The following is a 15912-nucleotide window of genomic DNA, read 5'->3' on the forward strand; positions in this document are numbered from 1 at the left end:
TTAAAGATGAAATGTTCAAAACTCTCTACCCTTCTGACTCTTACCACTCCCCAGGTAGAAGCAGACCTCAACTGCATAAACAATAAGTTGTATTTTTCCACTTGAGATGCTCAATGTCTACCCAAGAAAGAGTCTGCCAGAAAATGTTCACTTAAGGCCTGCACATTTTCAAGAAGCTGAAAACAGAAAAGGAAGTGAAATCACTGTGCTTATGGTTGGCAAGGTGGCTGCAAAATTACCCCCAAGCAAAACAATCTGGACCTATGCACCCTTTTCTCTTCCATTTCTCTGTTTGTATAGGTCATAGCAAGAGCACATAGCAGATTTACCAACACAAGAGCCAGACAAGGACTGTCCATGTGTTTTTAACTTTAGGAGCAAATCCTTCTCTTTGGTATTAAGGAAAGTAAGGGTCATGTCAGAGAGTGCTTATTGCCACTGAGAAAACTTGTAAGGTTTACCAGAATGAAAACGATACAGAAGAAGCAAAGCAGAGCTTTGCATGCAAAAAAGGAAAAAAAAATCTTTTCCTTGGCATAGAAAAATTTCATCCTGAAGGTTCTTTTTTCCCATTTTCTTGGCAATGTAATAAACACCTTAAAATAGAGTTATGAAACAGAAACAGATTCTACAGAAGCAGGAAACCAAGACTAGTGAACACAGAGAACTTATAACCCAAACCTCTCATTCTAAAGATAATGAAACTGAGATAATGACAAATTCTTTGACTTTGAGAAAATCAAAGTTATTCTTAAAGATTTTCTCAAAGTCAAAGAATTTGTCATTAACTGATATGGATTGAATGTGCCCCCCAAATTTCATGTGTTAGAAACTTAATCCCCAATGCAATAGTGTTGAGAGGTAGGACCTTTAAGAGGTGATTAGGTCATGAGGGCTTTGCCTTCATGAATGAATTAATGTCATTATTATGAGAGTGGGTTTGTCATAAAAGCAATTTGGGCCCTCTTCTCGTGCTCTTTCATCATGTGGTGTCTTCTGCCATGTTATGATGCAGCAAGAAGTCCCTCACCAGATGCAGCCCCTTTATCTTGGACTTCCAAGCCTCCAGAACTGTTAGCCAAATAAGGTCCTATTATTTATAAATTACCCAATCTGTGATATTCTATTACAGCAACACAAAATGGACTAAGATATTGATCAAATTAATACTGGAGCCCAGCTTCTAGTGGGCCTTTTCTCTGCCCTACACTGTCTTGCTGCCTTTGGATTATAGGGAAAAGCCTGCAGTAAAAGGTAAACGTATTCATTCTCAGGGCATTACCTTACCTAGTCTGAGAGAAACATATAAGTCAGCATTCTCAAGGTGTAGCACTGGGAGAAGCCCCTCTTAGTTAGGGAGGTGGGAGGGTGCGAGGACTTACTAATTCTCTCCCGTGAAGTGTCACCTTCCCTTTGGAGTCTATCTCTAATCCTGCTGCCATTTTCATGCTGACCCCTCCCCACCCCATACTACCCTCCATGCCCCCACCCCCATCAAAGTGTGCTGTTGATTCTCTAACACTTGAGCTAAAGCATGAACTTGACCTGTTTTAGGAGGTTCCCCTAAAAAGCATAGCTGGGGTAGCCTGGACTTACAAAGAGACTTTACTAAAACAAAGGTAAAAGAAAAGGCAATATAATGTAGTGGAGTGATCTGAGCTTTGAAATCAGGCAAATCTGAGTTTAACTCTCAGCTCTGTAGCCCATTAGCCATGCATACCTGAGCAAGTCACTTGACTTATTTGGTTTCCTCATCTGTTGGGTATGGAGACACCCCCCACCCCCCCACCCCCCACCAGGGCATTTGACAAAATTAAATGAGAGGGCATACAGAAACCATCCAGTTCAGATCTTTGCACATGGTGGGCAGTGATGTCCACAAAACATAAAACAGTGTGATTTAGAAGGCACAGGTTTATGGTCAATCATCCAAAAAACATTTCCTGAGCCATCTTATCTGTACCAAGCCCTGTACTAAGTGTTGGGTCAGAGACAAACAATAAATGGTCTTTATACTGTAGGAAAAAATTATTTCATGGATGCTATGAGTTGAATTGTGCCCCCCAAAGATATCTTAAAATCCTACCCCCCATATTCTGTGGAACAGGGTCTTTGCATATATAATCAAGGTAAGAAGAGGTTATTAGGGTGGGACCTAATTCAATATGACTGATGTCTTTATCAGAAGAGAAAAATATCAATGAAGACAGAGGCAGAGACCGGAGTAATGCAGTTGAAAGCAAGCTAAGGAACACCAAAGGAACAGTGGCTACCACCAGAAACTAGGACAAAGAAGGATTCTACCCAGAGTCTTGGGGAGCATGGGTCTGCTGAAACCTTGATTTTTGGACTTCTAGCCTCCAGAACAGTGAGAAAATAAATTTCTGTTGTTTTAAGCCACACAGTTTGTGGTAGCCCTAAGAAACTAATACAATTGGGAGATGTGCAAGGAAACAAATGCAATAATTCTAATAGAAGAAGTAATGTAACACTTATTGAGTTCCCAGAGCTGAGCCTGTTACATTTATTAAATTACATAATCTTGGTTAAACCAGGAAGGTTTCTTGTGAGCCTCAGTAGTTTGTCTAGGAAAAGGATGTCCTATGTCTGCCTGAGGAAGCCAGGGAAGGTTACCCAGAGAGGAGAGTTGGAGCTTATACCTGAAGGATGGAGTAGAAGCTCAGCAGGAATGAGAGGGTGTGGAAGAGAAGACAACACTTAGGCTAGAGAGCCTAGTGTGTGCAGAAGCAGAAGAATGTGCACTAGTTTTTAAATTTTTAGGAAACTACAAATATTTAAGCATTGCTGGTGCTGATATCCATTTGCCTTCTAGACCCCCTTCCTCACCTTGATGTTACATAGACTTCCATTCAAAATGTCCCAAGTATGGAAAAACAAGCACCACATGTATTCACCAGCAAATTGGTATTAACGGATCAACACCTAAGTGGACACATAGGATAACATTTATCGGGTATAGGGCAGGTAGGAGGGGGGAGGAGGGTATGAGTATATACAAACACAATGAGTGAGATATGTAATGCTTGAAGTTGGGTTGGTCATGCTTGAAGCTCTGACTCAAGGTGGGAAAGGGGAATGGGCAATATACGTAACCTTAACATTTGTACCCCCATAATAAGTTGAAATAAAAAAAATGTTCCTGCGTCTATTGAGAGGATTAAAGCTAATAAAAAAAATGGTGCCAGGTACCACAACAGTGACAGAACTTTGCTGTTTTCTGAGGTTTTGTTTTTTTACCTCTCCCTCCCTCCCCCTTTTTTTTAATGTAGTGTGCTGATATCTCTATAATATTGTTCAGATGACTGCAGAACCTGGAAAAGCTGTTGCTGCTATTGATGCATAACATACTGCTATTATTGGTCTTTTTATATATATATACACACACACACACACACACATATATATATATATATAATTTGAATTTTTGGAAACTTTAGCTGCGCTGTCAACTTTGGAAAAAGTATCCCAGTTTACTATGTTGAGTTGACATTATACAGAAATTAAGAGCCATATTGGTCTAGAAACGTTAAACTTAATTTTTTTTCCATTTGTACAGGGGTAATGCACTGTATTAAATATGTAAGGTCTTATCTACATGGGTTTGATTACAGAAACTAATAAAGTATTCTCTAAATAATGAAAAAACAAAACAACAACAACAAAAAAATGTCCCAAGTTGAACTAGACTCTCTTTCTACCCTCATCCATAAATACTCCCTACCTGTTCTCCTTTTTGCCTTCTCTGAGTTGGTGAATGATCCACCACCCATCCATCTGGCCTAGCTAGAAGTCTCAGAGTGCCAGTATACTCAACTCTTGTAAATCGACTTCCTTTTCATCACTGATGTACACAATCATTTTTGAGCTTTACTATCTCTGGTTCTGATGGATTCTCACTTGGCACAAGCTCCCAGCTTTCCAGCTGTGTCTTTCAGCCATATTCCTTCCAGCCAAGCCTCTCTGCCAGATAATTAATGATCTGTAAACAAATGCTTAATTGTACCAGGGGAGCATATATTTAAAGACGCTTTGTGATAAAGCAAAGGTTCTTTTTTATAACATGGAAAACATCTCACCAACCCTTCCTCTACCCTCAATTTAACATTGAGTCTGGATTTTCATTTCACATGTTAAATCTAAAGCTGTCTTATAGCAGGAACCTCAAAACAAACAAATCTGCCCAAGAGACAGATGGTATTATCCTGAGGTTTATCCACGTCAGGTGCTTCCTGAAACAACTTTCTTTTATAAGTCCAGCACCTTTGGCTCTCAGACTCAAGACTTGGGTACTTGCTGGGAGAAAGAAAATTTTAGCTCCTGGTAAGAAGGGGGAGAATATATGAATTTAGTATGAGTCTAATATATAACTGGATCATTCATTTATGTTATCTCATTGTACTCTTCACAACAACCTCATGAACTCTACTTGCTATCCATTGTTAAGAAAGCAAAGTTATCTTATGCAAGCTAGCAGTAGCTTTTAAGGGGAAACACCTGATACTGAAGGAGTTCTGTGAATTAAATATAATGGGATTATTATCTCTAAGCATATTCTTTCAAGCTGTTCAGGTCATCAAGTCAGGCTCATTGCTTTTTCAAAGTGGTTATAAAGTCATCAGTGAGAGAGTATGCCTAGCCATGCTGATTTCCCAAGACTGGGCTGGCCACACCAGTTTTGGTGGGCAAGAAGCTGCAGTAGAAACTATTCTGTGTGCTGCTGCTTTGCTCCCACCCTTGTGCTGAGAACCAGGGGTAGGCACTGCTGGGGGAGGGGCCCATCCAGCCACATGGGCCCTTCAGAGAGGAAGCACCTTGGCCCTGATCTGAAATTGGGCCCTCTCTAGGGAGTTTGAAAAAGTGATTTTTGTGCAGTTCTTAATGGCCCAGCTGTTTCAGAAAGAGGAAGCCCAGCAACAATTTTAGAATAGTTAGTGGAGTGCAACAAACCCCAGAGACTGAACCTACAGGAACGCTCTCCCTACTCATTTGTTTTAGAAAACATTTGGTGGTCATGGAGCACCTGACCCATGCTAAGCCCTGTGCTCTCTCCTGGATCTTTATCCTTTCCCTATTGGAGGGTCCCTTCCTATCTGCACTTACACATGCTTAAGGCTTTCCCAGCCATCTCGAAACCCTCACTCATTCTTTCCCCTCCCTTAATTACTTCTGTCTCTCCTCCTCTTCACAAGTAGAACTTTTTGAAAGAAAGTACTGCCCACACTTACTATCAGCATCTGCTCACCTCTCATTCTCTCCTCAACTCCACTGCAGCATGGCCTTTGCCTTTAATAAATCTGCTCTCCAAGGTCACCAATGACCTACTGATTCAAGAACACTTTCCTTCATTGGTCTCTCAGTAGCATTCACACTGTTGACCTAGCCTTTTTCCAGAAACCTGTTTTCCTCTTTACTTCAATGGTCTTGATTTTCTTCCTACCTCTCTGATAACTTCAGTCTTCATGTAGGTTCCTCTTTCTCGACTCACATTTTAGATGGAGGTATTCCTCAAAAGTTTGCCCTTGGCTTTCTGGCCTTTTCATTCTGTGTACTGAAACACCTAATGCAGAATTCTCTCCTGCGCTCCAGTTACATATATATACAGCTGCTTACTAGACATCTGAATTTGAGGTCTTACTGACCTCTTAGATATTTCAAATGCATCTCTTCAAATCCTTTTCCTCAAGCCTGCTTCTCCTCAACTGTTTCCTATTTTAGAAAAGAGTACTATCATCCACTCAAAGATCAGGTTAGAAACATGTGAGTCATTCTTGACTCTTCCTGTCCTTCTCACCTCTTAGTCATCAACTCCCATGGATTCTGCACCATATATATCTTTCAGATATATTTCTCTTCTTCTCCACTATATCCTAGTTTAATTTTTTTTCTCTGCTCTTAATCTTATCCCACCCAAATGCATTCTCCAAACCAGAATGATGTTCCTCAAATGCAAATTTGATCATGTTACTCCTCAAATAAGACTTTCCATAGGCTTCTCATCTATCTTAACATAAAATCCTACAGGGTTTAAATCATGTATGGTCTGTCCCCTACCAACTAACTCTCTGGGCTCAACTCATGTTACATATTTCTCTATTCTCTTCGCTTCAGCCAAACTGGCCTTCACTTTGTTCTTCTCCATTTCCTCTTCCTACCCTTCTCCTCACCACCTCTTCTCTTTCTTATTCTTCTTCTTTTAACTTTTTTATTTTGAGATAATTATAGATTCACACATAGTTGAAAGAATAATCCTGAGAGATCCTGTGTACTCTTCACCCAGTTTCCCCCAATGGTAACATCTTGCATACTAGTGTATAATATCATACCCAGCAAGTTGACATTGTTAAAATCCATTGACCTTTTCCATATTTCACCAGTTTTACATGTATTCATATTTGTATATAATGTATATTTAGTTCTATGCAATTTTTTCACATGTGTGATATTCATGTGATCTCTAAGACCATCATCAAGATATAGAATAATTCCATTACAAGGATCAAACTGGCGTTCTGGTATCTTCAATGGGCCAACTTCCTTTTATTTCTAGGTCTTTGTACAAGTTGTTTCCCTTACTTATGACATTTTCCCCAAAGCTATTCATTTGTCCAATTACTATTTATCTTTTAGGCCTCAAATTAAACATTATTTCTTCAAAAAGACTTTCTCTGATCCTACACTTAGTTATGACCCTTACTCTCGGTTCTGTTAGCATCCTCTTCTACCATCATGCACCTTAATTTCTCATCCCTGGATAGATATTAACGTTCATGAAGGCAGAGGTACTGTGTGTGGCTTGTTCACTTCTATATCTCTAATACTTCACACAGTACTTACAACTGGAGAATTTCTTAATTAAAACAGATAGGAATAATAAATTAATAAAAACTGATGAGTCCAGTAGAGTTCCTTCCTTTTAGGAGCTTACAGTCATGAAACAGGCAACTCTAAAACAGTGAATTGAATTAGTGTTGTCTTGGAAAGAAGCACCAGAGGTTGTGGGGATCTGTAGTACCCATTTTTTCCCAGCTTACAATTATACAGAGTTGGGCACAGCCAGGACCAGAAGAATCCTCAAGTCCTCATGTTCATGTGCCCAGAACCCTTCAACACAGTTTGGCAGGTCAGCTAAGTGGAGCAGACACTCTGGTAATAAGTCTAAATAAATGATTTCAAAGACCTCAATTGGACAATTTTATCCACTTAATAACCATGGACTGAGAGCAATCTTGGTTGCAGACTAGGTCCTGACCTGAGCCACATAATAAGCCCTGATCCTAGCCACAGAATGGCCCTTATCCTGGCACAGATCTTGATACCATCCAACCATGTGATAAATATAGTATCTTCCCAGAAGGATAACAGGTAAGGTAATGGCAAACCTCCAGGGCAGCCCACTCAGATACAAGGAGAGCAGAACCCTAAGCATATGTCCTCCTAGGGGATCAATGACATGAATATCTATTTCATATCTTAACATAAAAAATATAATTATTGAGTCTTGAAGAGTTAAAGCTGGAAGAGCCTTTAAAGGTATTATGTCCTCTTACATCACCTTTTATTGTGCAGAGAATGGAAACTCAGCTTATAGAATATAGGAGTATAAATGTTAATATTTCATATCTAGCTTTTAGATCCAAAAGCCCCTGCTCTGACTTCTGAATCCTCCCTAATTGTTTTTGCCAAAACATAACTGACCTCTGACTTGGAAACCTCAAACTAAGGATTTCCCCTGGCTTCCAACTGATGCTCTCTAACATACTCTCCCCTACCAGCCAGAGTGACCTATTTAAAGCACAAAACTGGCCATGTTAATCTCCTGCTTAGAACCCTTCAGTAGCTTCCTATCAACTTCAGGATGGAGTCCAGGCTCCTTAGTCTCCAAATCCAATAGAGCCCCACCTCCCCTCTAGCCTTATCTCTTGCCTCTCCTGGCATTATACTTTACTGAGCACACCGTGCTTTTAATGCTTATGTTGAAGCTGGGCCCTTTCCCAGAATGGATTTCTCACCAATCTTTCTCTGGCTCTTTCTTTTTATTTAATTTTTTTAATTTTATTTTTTATTTTTCAGCTGACATGAACTTTGACTATCCCTGACTCTTTCTTAACCTTCAAGATTCACCTCAGCCATGATCTCTTCCAGAGAGCCTTCCTGGAGCTCTTAAGTTGGGATATGGCCCTCTCACCATGCCCCATCCATATGGCTACCCCTATCATGTCACTTCAAGCCTTCATTTGGAATGTCTTATTTATGTGTCTGTACTTCCACCAGGCTGGGCTTCTGGAGGACAGGAACTACATCTTAATCATTCTTCCCCTTTCAGTGCCCAGCACAGGACCTGGTACTTGGAAGATTTGGTGAGTTCTGATGGGAAAAGAAAGCAATTCTATGATTAACATTCATTAAGAGTTAATGGTATATATCAGGCAGCATGCTAGATGCTTCATATGAATCATGTCACTTCATTTTCCTAATAGCACTGGGACTACACAGCTCTCCCCACTCTGAGTGACGGACCCATAGAGGCTCCAATGCATATGCTCCCAGGAATATTCAGAAACTGTCTCTAGACCCTGACCCTGGCCCTACTCTCTATTCCAACCCATGGCTTATGGACTCATGTCTTTCTTTCTATACTTTTGCTTCATACTTGAACTTGCCTTTCTACCTGGCCCATTCAGGTGGGATTCAGAATCAGAATCTCTCCCTGTTTTTCTGTTTCACTTCTATCCTAGACCACTGGCTCCCACCCTCAGTAATAATTTCTGCAGTTTGCATGCCTAAATTGCTCCACTCCAGGGGACAGCTAAGGCTCCAGACCCTTAGTACCAACCCAGAGCTCCAACCTTGAGTAAATGAGAGAAAAGAACAGATTAAAGTGGGCTTGATCATACCACTATTAGGTGAAGGCGAAGAAGTTCAGTCAAGTTAAGTAATGTGCCCAGGGTCATATGGCTCGGCTTCTACGCAATGCCAAGACCCAGATATAGTGTCTCCTCTTGTGTGGAGGATATATTCCCTCTTCTTTCAAACAGCCCTTGAAGGCCCACCTGTTTGTCTATATCACACCTTGGTTATGAGCTCTCCAGGCAGGCAATCTTATCCAGCATGTCCCCCAGGGTCCAGCCCAGGGTTGGCACAGAGAAGAGCCTTGGGAAAGATACAGTAAAGGGATGAATGAGTGTCAAGTGAGTTCAGGCTCACATCAATCTCCCTCTGGTTCCAGTGGACATTCCTTCCTTTACTGCTGTTTCCAAAGGTACTTGGAATGCTCTTTTGTATTTGTTTTGGCACCAAAGAAACAAATCCATCAAATGCATTTTCTTGTCAATTTTTCTTTGTAATTGATATTAAATCCCTCTGTAAAGAAACACACATCCTCAATATCTTAAGAAAAGCTTGTCATGACATAATTGTTTAAATAAAAGTATTGTGAAATTCTGGGGAAAGTACAGTTCTCTCCCCAACCAAGCTTTGAGGTAAAATTTTGTAAGGGTATGAAAAGAGAAAGTGCTTTGGTATTAGACACCACTGGGTTGAAATCCTGGCTCTGCTTCTCAGGAGCTATGGACCTTAGGAAAGAAACCTGAGAGTCATCCAATGCTCTATGCTCTTCCTTATCCACTCTTGCCAATCTTTCCACAAGTCCTGTGAAATTCACCATCTAAATGGTTCTTCTCCAATTTGTGTTTCAATTGTAAGCTAGTCTGGTGATTAAGCACTTAGGCTCTTCATCTGGACTTGAATCCCAGTTGTCTTACTTACTATGTCACTTTGGGTAATTAACCTCTCAATGTCTCAGTTTCCTCAACTGTAAAATGGGGATTAAAAATCTTAGGTTGTTAACAAGATTCAATGAAATAATCCCCAAAAGTGCTAGCATAATTCCTGGCCCAGAGTGAAGTTTACAAGCATCAGTTAATTTCTTATTAACTCCTTTGTTAAGGCCATTATCATCTGCAACTCTATGCTGCCACATCAATCTCTCTACCCCACCACCCATGACCATCACTGCAAGGTCTCCTGCCCAGATTCTCTCCTCTAATGCCTCTTCTCTGATCCATTCTCTATGCCATAGCTAAAGCATTATTTCTAAAAGGAAGATATGATCATGTGATTTTCAGACGAGAAACCCTGTACTGGTATCCTATTACAGGGTTGTCTGTAGGTAAAGCATGAGCTCCCCAGCTTTGTAGAAAAGGCCCTCAGTTATCAGAATCCCTGCATACTCCCCAGTGATCCTGACAGTGAAGTTTTATCCCCCATTTTACTGCCTCGGAGTGTTTAAGTAAATGTTCTACGGTCTTATGATCATTCACTGATCTCACTGGGATTTATATCCAAGTCTCTCTGAGCTCAGAGCCTGTGCTCTATTCATTGGCCCACAATGCTTATCCCCACCCACTCTGACCATCCACAACAAAAATAGAGGTAGCATCTGATAAACAGGAAAGGTATGGTTCATCAGGTGAGAAAGAGGAGCTGGGAGGGAGATATCATGGTGGGCTACTGGGTTGGGGAATGTTTCCTTGGAGGGGTTAGGGCTCTAGGGGTAACCCCTAGGAGGGACAGGGTAGTAAAGATGATACTGGGAAGAATACTGAAGTGATTGCAGAATTGTCTGGTGAGATGAAATGAGGTTCAAGTGTGAGTGGAAACATGTGCTTCAGATGATATTCTCTTCTTTCCCAGCACTGGCAAAACCACAGGAAGCTCAGAGGTTCTGTTCTAGATTTCAGTTACAGTTTAGTGGAGAGGGAAGCACCACATTAAGTTTCAAGGCTTGCCAGATCCTCTTCAATGGCCAGAGATTCACAAACTCTGATTGGTTAGGGAAGAGAGAAGAGTCTCTCCCCCTTGAGTCCCTACTCCCATGGTCTTATTATTAATAGTAGTGATGCTCGTGATGTAGTGATACTACCCAAATATCCATCCATTTGCTCAGCAAATCTTTCCTGACACCTGCCTGGCTCCACACCCCATGCTGCAGATGCAGAAAACAGAGGTGGTTCCTGGACTCAAAGTACTGATTATTTAGTGGGTAGAACATGCCGTGTACAATGACAATGCTGTGTGAAAAGTTCTCTGGGGTCTAGGGTAGGAGTGCTCGGGAAGTTTTCTTAGAAATGATACCTAAGCAAGGTTCTGAGGGAGTACTTTTCACCAAATGATTACCTGGGTTCATTTCAAAAAGCACATTTGGGTTATTGCTTTTTGTTATTGTAATTGTAGAACACTGTGATCTTGCTTAGTGTTGTGGAGCATTTAGAGTATGTCGAGTAGAATAGCTGTATGGTAGAATCCCTGGTTTGGGGAATCTAAAATGTAATTCCATATTCTCATGGAGTGTAGACCAGGGATAATATCATTACCTCCCAAGATTTCATAGTTGAAGCACCTGGCAGATAGTCTGCAGGTGGCATGAAAGGAGGAACATAATCTCTGGGGCTATAGTAGTGGCCCAGTGAGGTAATGCAAAAGGACAGTGGCTTGGGATGCAGACAACTCTCTATTTACCAGCTGTGTGACTCTGAAAAAGTTACTCAATTATATTGAGCCTCAGTTTCTCCCTTTGTTCAATGGGGACAATATTACCTTGCCTAGCCACAAAATGGTAGCAACTGGGCCCAGGTCTCCCATCCCTATGCTGTATGGTCCCTTCTCTCAGCCTGTTTCCCTATCTGTGAACAGGACAGGATGGTGAGGCTCTGTGCAGAGAAAGAATAAGAGAGTATTCTCTAAGGGCTATTAAGCTTTGACATCCCATGCATAAAACAACAGCCAGATTGGACTGTTGCTTAATTCTATCCAAACTGCCAGATAGGCATTTGAATAAGTAATCTAATATATACATTTTTATTCTATTCAATATTCAGGTCGTCTCCTGGTTGGAATGAGTATTCAGAATGATGATTGCTTAGAAACATACCATTCCAAATACGAATGAGAATATTTTTGCAATATTCAGTTCAGCAAGGATGGGGAGGTATGAGATTAGGTTTTGCAAATAATCACATCTTTCACATCTTGGACGCCTATACACACACTTACTACACGCCTTTCTTCATAACCTTGGAAATGCAAATCCCTAGCCTCTCAAAGGCCTGAACATACCTCCTGAGCTAAGCCAATTCCATTATCTCTGTGAAGATGGTAGAGCAGGGCAAAAAGATTTGACCTTTCATCTGGTGTTTGTGGCCCTGCTACAATACCCCCTCATCTAGTAAGCAATGGTTGGGTCTCTCACACTCCAGTAGGGACAGAGAGCTCACCACTTTTCATCCCACTGGTGGGAAGCTTGACTTGGGGAAATCGCCATTCACATTGAACAATCTCCCTACTTCTGGTGTTCCTGCATTGAACCTATTTTTGTATTCTGTTTTTTCTGTCAAGGTATTCTTACAGTGATTGAAGGCAATCACCTTATCCCCTCAAAGCCAGCCTTTTCCCTGAGCTGAAGCTCCACTCCCTTCAACATTAAGTCTGCTCTTTCTTTGTTACAGCACAGGGCTCTGGAGGGATCCACCTGGGGACACTTTTGTAACAATGAGCTCAAGATGCCCTGGTTAATTCCTTTTGCTCGGGCTTCCTTTGCCATTCAGTAGGAGAAAAAGAAGTTTTTAAAGTAACAGAGGTAAGTAGCTGATTCTGAGGAAATTTACCAATGCTTTTCAGGAAACAGAGAACACTACTGGGGAAGGGAGACATTTGGATTGCAGCAAGATGAACGGAGAGGGTCACCATACGAACTATTCCCAACCAACATTACAGCTGCCTCAGAAAGGGTGTTTGTGCACAAATGTATGTGTGTTTGTGTGTGCAAGTGTGTAAGTATGAGTGCTTATGAAAGACTATCTATCTACTCTCATGTATTCAACAGTGCCTCGGTTCTTCACTTGGCCAATTGTCACATGTCTTCAAGATTCACTCAGATGTTACCTCCTCTAGGGTGCATTCCCTGATGTGCCCTCTTTATCTTAACCAACTGCACATACAGGAAAATGTCTGTGCTTGCCTGTATGTTGTTCATTTCCTTGCCTCTCTGCCCTATTACACTGTGGTACTTTCTTGGGGGTCTTGACTGTGACTGATTCATCTCTGTCCCCTTGTGCCTGGCATAAGTATGGGTGCTCCATATATGTTTGTTACATGAATGCATTTGAATAAAGGTGTCTCAGTCCTATTCCAGGGTCTTATCGTCTCTGTTGCCATGCTTCCCCTTTCTTACTTGCAAAAGGCTGAGGTGATACAGCCTAAGTAGAGCATAGCTCCCACAAGGCTCAAGGAGATGGGACATCTGTAGGATAACTCAGATGAGCCAGCGGTATCCATGCTTTTGAAATTGCATGAACTTCCCTGTGAGAGGTGAAAGTTGGGGAGGACAGTGCTGTTTCTCCATCTCTGGTCTGCTTTGGGCTGATCATTCCCAGGAGGTGACATGTTCTCCTCCCCTGCCTGGCCTCTCAGGAGCAGCCATCGCTATAGAGCTGACACTCACATTTTCCTTCTTTTCAGCCAAGTCACAGTTTTTGGATGTTCCCTGTGCAGATGTGTAGGATTCTTGCACGCATCTGCATATCAGAAAGGCAGGGGAAGTTACTTGGCAAGAGGCCTTGGCTCAGCAGGAGTGTTCCATTGGCAACCCCTGAGTTGTGAAAGGATCTCTCCCTGTACTGTTCTTGGCCACGGAACACAGCCAGAAACTGGGCTGGGCAGGGCTGCTGGGGGTAGAGGAAACTGTGACATCTTAGTCTCCACTAGAGACTGAGAAAATCAGTGGGCAAGTCTTAGGGCAGAGAACTTGTGTCTGAGGGAATAACACAAGGGGAAGAAAATGAAAATGCACTCATTAACCTATTCATTTAGGAGCAGCCCACAACACTATTTATAGATGGTCTGCTTTGTGCTAAGCAGATAAGACAGTGAGTCCTTAAATATGAAGACACACTTCACATCTGAGATCTGCCACTTCCAAGGTCTGGGACCTTGAGTAAGTCCTTTAACCTATTTTGGTATCAGTTTCCACATTTGTAAAATGGAATGATAATGGTACCTGCTGCATAGTGTTGAGGGGAAGATTAAATGAGATAAGTCCCAACAGATACTTAGCAAAGCATGTGATTAGTGTTTAGTAAACACAAATTATTTTTGAGTATTTTGTTTACTATACATTTAACATATGTCGGGTGGCATTATAGGCACCTTAAATATGTTTTGTCTTAGTTCCCACAATAAACCTCCAAGATAGTATTACCCCTGCTTTGAAGTCAACTAAACTGAGGTATTTTAACAGAAATGTTAAAATACTTCCCCAGCCCACATAGTATTAATATATAAAGATGATGTTATATCTAACTTTCAGGGCTGTGGTACATCAGATATAAATGTCACTCATGAGGCAAGGCCGAAGTTGGAAATTTCCTAGGGAAAGGAGGCCTAAGCCTGTTTATGGACCAGGGAAGAAGAGAAAACCAAATTCTTGTCCAGAGAAGCTGAGATCACAGCAAGAAAGATGTGTTGGGTGTCAGTCAGATCTAATGCATAAAGCATGAAAGGAAAAGAGAGAGTAAGGCTGGTAATTAGGAAGGGCAAGAAACAAGACAGCACAGGCTCCCAGGGTGAGGCCATGGTCAGGGATGAAGGCTGAGATGTTAGTCAATGAAACAGAGCTGGCTGGCTTTGGCTAGACATTTTCTTTCCCTGGATCTGCAGAAGGGGGAAATAATTCCTAGACCACAAGGGTGAGGTGAGGGCTGGATGAGAAGCAGCACAGAAGGCTCTTTTCACATTGTCTGGAGCATGGCTGGTGCTTAATAAAGCATCCAGAGAAAAATATTCAGACCCATGGCTTTGGGAAGATATGATTCCAGAAAGAGAAACAGAGATCATTGTATTCATCTTTTATGAGCGGGGTCCTAGCTTAAGCCTAGGGAAGATTCTGACTATTAGGGAAGATTCCTTGCAGGAGTTCATTCAAATGAAGACCCTTGGAGGCTGAAGTTAGCACAAAGGGGATTTGCACTAGCCCTACTTTGGGGAAAGAGGAGGGTGACAGTGGGTGTCTGACCCTGAGATTAGTTTCCTGGATCAGTTCTATGGGCCCATGTTTAAGCCCCAGGAGGAGAGGAGCTGCAGGTAGAAACTATTTCCAAAAGGACCACAGAGCTATGACTATAGAGTGAGGAGGATCAATATTTGTCTTATTTCTAGATTGAAAGGAACGTGACTTTATCTGCTGTAGTATTTCTTGTTCTGGAAGGAAACTTGATATCATAAACAGGGAGTGCCCTTGGTTAGGTCATGGTATTTCTCCCAGTGGACAGTGGGAGCCCTGACAAGGATAGGGCACTCTCAAATGCAAGAAGCAGGGAACCTCAAAGGATGGGCTAAGCAAAAAAGAAGACACATGGTAGACACCATGTGTAAGTGGACAGCATCCTTTGTGAGTTTACATACAATGCCACTTGGAGATTCTAGAAATAACCGAGAAAGACTTTGAGGAAGACTAGAGTCCTGCATTAGCAGGTAGGGGCACGAGGCAGAAAATCATATGTGATTACTATAAATGGGACCCCATTTGTGCCCACAGGCTGGGGTGGTCTGGGGGAACATCAGTTATACACTCTCTGTTTAACTCTACATCACTTCTAGGTGCCTGAGTTAATTTCTGAAGACAGGTACCCTTATATTTCTTTTATGTATTCCTTCCCTTACCTCGGACATCCTGTTGGTCAGTAAGTCCTCTTGTTTCATCTTCTCAAATATTTCTCACTTCTTCCCTAATTCTCCAGCCTTCTTCTGAGTATGTGAGGAATAGGGTCCAGTTCTCCAAGGAATGATGGGGTTATAAGAGCTAATGCCTATTATTATGTTAAAATGTAGGGAAAATGT

At 41.6% G+C, this 15912-nt stretch overlaps 1 protein-coding gene and 1 long non-coding RNA gene across 7 annotated transcripts in view; one reads left to right on the top strand and one right to left on the bottom strand.

The window, feature by feature from the left end:
* Nucleotides 1-15912, bottom strand: part of AGBL4 (AGBL carboxypeptidase 4) — a 1333072-nt gene that overhangs the window by 278592 nt on the left and 1038568 nt on the right. The window lies entirely within an intron of this gene.
* LOC142864844 (uncharacterized) overlaps nucleotides 1-15912 on the top strand; it is a 118237-nt gene that overhangs the window by 11439 nt on the left and 90886 nt on the right. Inside the window, exon 3 of one of the 2 annotated variants that reach the window (XR_012915147.1) lies at nucleotides 12697-13181. The exons of the other annotated variant lie outside the window; for it this stretch is intronic. This is a non-coding gene — a long non-coding RNA (uncharacterized LOC142864844). Of the gene's footprint in view, nucleotides 1-12696; nucleotides 13182-15912 lie in introns of those variants that run through there. 2 annotated transcript variants of the gene reach the window in all.

This window comes from Microcebus murinus, chromosome 2 (genome assembly GCF_040939455.1).
Source record: "Microcebus murinus isolate Inina chromosome 2, M.murinus_Inina_mat1.0, whole genome shotgun sequence".
Classification (NCBI taxonomy): domain Eukaryota; kingdom Metazoa; phylum Chordata; class Mammalia; order Primates; family Cheirogaleidae; genus Microcebus; species Microcebus murinus.